This window comes from Macaca fascicularis, chromosome 4, assembly GCF_037993035.2.
Source record: "Macaca fascicularis isolate 582-1 chromosome 4, T2T-MFA8v1.1".
Taxonomy (NCBI): Eukaryota; Metazoa; Chordata; class Mammalia; order Primates; family Cercopithecidae; genus Macaca; species Macaca fascicularis.
The window spans coordinates 171,540,268-171,543,369 of record NC_088378.1 but is presented as its reverse complement, the minus strand read 5'-3'; the positions used below and the strand labels follow the sequence as shown (position 1 = coordinate 171,543,369).

Here is a 3,102-nt window from a genome sequence, read left to right as displayed (position 1 = left end):
AGAAAAGAAGGAAAGAAGGAAGGAAGGAGAAGGAAAGAAGAAAGAAAGGAAAGGAAAGGAAAGGAAAGGAAAGGAAAGGAAAGGAAAGGAAGGAAAGAAAGCTCACTCCAGGTATTAGAGCTACCTGACAAAAATTCATGCTGATCTTGAACTTCCAAGTGACACTAGAACTGAAACTGATACGTCTGCACAAATGCCAGGGCTAAGTGAGTGACACAGACATGTTACAGGAAAAGGCCAGGGCCAACTGTTAAGTTGTCCACAATTAAGAAACTGACAGACTTAAACTACCATATAAAATCTTACATGTAAACTCTATAACAATACTGTGTTAGGTACAAGATTTTTAAAATTTTCATTTAATAAAAAAACTTTATACAAACAAGCCATTGGCTTATTTCAAGAAAGAAAACTGAAAATTAGTCTAAGGCCTTTGTTTTAAATCAGCTTAAGCTATGTGTGTGTGTGTGTGTGTGTGTGTGTGTGTGTGTATCACACTAGACCTTTTTTTGCTATCCTCTTTCTGAAGTTTTTGGATCCATTCTTCAATTCACATTCTAAAATACGTATATTAGGACAGTGTTCACATAGCACCAGTTGAGTACTGTGCGAACACAGTAATAATTGCTGGTACGCATATAAAATGCATCAAAAATTGCCATATGTAACAATGAGACCACTGGTCCCAACCCCTCCCCACTGAAACCGAAAACTATATAAACTCTTACAGAATGTTAGTGTTCATCGTCTTAGTGTGACTCGATATCTTAGTGAGCTGCTTGGTTCCTTTCAATCCTTTTTTTTAGCGATGGCTTCAGTTGTTTTCCTACTGGAAGAGCAGTTTTCTGTCAGCATCTCAATAAATAGTTTACTTCCCAGTGAAACATGGGATAGGTAATTTATTTCCAGTAAGTTTGCTTGTTTTCTTACATGCATTAAAAATGGTTTAAAGCCTTCTTTGACTTTTCTTGATGACTTCCCTTGCCAATGTTTACGTCAGTACTGCCACTAACAGCCTGAAGTCCATGGTGGAGCTCCTGTTTTATTTCTCACATGTCACTAGTTCTTCTGTTTTCCAGTTACAGGAAGGGCAGTAGCTGAAGGCGCACTGACCACCACCACATGGGTCACTGTCTTACTTCCATCTGCCAGTTTTTCTTCTACCAACAGCAAAGTTTCCACATCACATTCTTGCTTTTATGCCATTGCTTCTGATTTAACCTCCGGTCCCTTTATGACTACACTGGTAACTTGAGGAGGAGTCTGTCCAGATGCCTGCTGAGTAGGCACTGACAGTCTCATTACAGGTGTACCAGGGGCTATTGAAACAGGGGTAACTGCTCTCACAGCCAAAGGGGCTCCAACAGTGTGAATGCCTCCTGATCCAATCAGATTTGACTTTGTCTGCAGCTGACACCGTGCAAGCTGTGTAGCTGGGATGGTAATAATTTTGGCAGGCTTCATGGTGATTTTGTCTCCGTTTTCAGCAGAAGCTGGCATCACAGCAGGGACCGCCTGAATGGCTGCCTTGGGAGAGGTGGCTGTTGTTGGACTCGTGCTGATTATTAATGGTGCACCTGCATTAAGTGACTGAACTGCCACAGCTGAAATTTTCTGGCCCCAATGATGTCATTACAACAGGTACTTGCATTGCCACACAAACGGTCCTTGGAGCTGCTGTTGCTGATACAGATGCAGTGATAGTAGGAGACCTGGATGAAGCATGGTGACCAGGGGAAATGATATTCACAAATCTAGCCTCACCCTTCTCAGCTCTGGAGCAGTTTCTAGGGGATGAATTTCTTCCACCACGAACACAGGATGCTGCTTTCAGGAGACTTTCTGCAGACAGAGACACTCGTTCTCATAATTTTTCATCTGTAGCTCCTGCTAAATCTTCATTACAGGTTTCACTTTTGTTATCGTCTATGACCACTATGTTTTGGGGCATATCCTTGAACTGATATACAAAGCCTCTGTCCAATTCTTTGCAAGAATTCCCCTTTGGTAGTAGTATCTTGAAGCTGGTCCCATGGTTTCATAGTTCATGTCTGGTTTATTCTTATGCTTTCCCCAAAGCTTAGAGATAGCTTTTGGATCCACCAGCTTGAATAGGCCTTTTTCTCTCTGAGGCCATTTAATATACCGGGGACAAGGATTTTTATCTTGAAGTAGATCTAAAAGAAACTCCCACAAATAGGTTGTTTCCTTTTCCTTCTCTCAGTTTCTTCATTGTACCTAACTCAGAAGACCACTGGAAACTGGTGGTTGCTGGGTCTTTGGTTTACGGCCAACTGTTTTCTTTTTCATTGGTTCACAGCTATCTGGTGATGTAGGAATAGGAGAGGTACTCATTGGTTCAGACTCTTCCGTCGACGCCTCCACTGCAGTTTCGGTAATGACGTCTGGCCTCATAGTGGCATGGATAAATTCTGGAGTTGATACACAAGGAGGGACAAACACTTCCACAGGACTTCTCGAATCCCTCCAGCAGGTAGGAGATTCCATATGAAGCAGGGCTTCGGCAGCTTCGATTGTCTTCTCTGTACCGTGTACATTACTGCTGTGAACAGATGCTTCCACCCCCGAGATGAGCAGATCCAGCTGGTTCGGGGTCCCTCATGCAGAGAGTCGTTGCCATGTTTATCCCGGGGCTGGAGCTGCTGCTTCACACTGACTTGCACCGTGAGCAGCGGCGGCAGGGGAGGAGGTGGACCTGCGGCCGGAGACACACGCTGTGTGGTCGGTCAACACACACTCACACACTGGCACACGCTCCAGTGCCCCAAAGGAAGCTGAGGCCAGCCCACCTCCCGCTGCAGGGCTGAGAAACCCACCACCTAACGGCAGGGGCAGGGGGCACAGCTGGCAACGCCTACTTTATTTTTAAAAATCATCACTGGGGCCAGGAGCAGTGGTTCATGCCTGTAATCCCAACACTTTGGGAGGCCAAGGTGGGCAGATGACCTGAGGTCGGGAGTTCGAGACCAGCCTGGCCAACACGGTGAAACCCTGTCTTTACTAAAAATACAAAAATTAGCTGGACGTGGTTGTGTATGCCTGTAATCTCAGCTACTCAGGAGGCTGAGGCAGGAAAATCGC

At 44.9% G+C, this 3,102-nt stretch overlaps 1 pseudogene; it reads right to left on the bottom strand.

Moving 5' to 3' along the window:
• Positions 1–1,042: 1,042 nt before the first annotated feature.
• Positions 1,043–2,746, bottom strand: LOC102135309 (ETS-related transcription factor Elf-2 pseudogene; annotated as a pseudogene).
• Between the last annotated feature and the right edge of the window lie 356 nt (positions 2,747–3,102).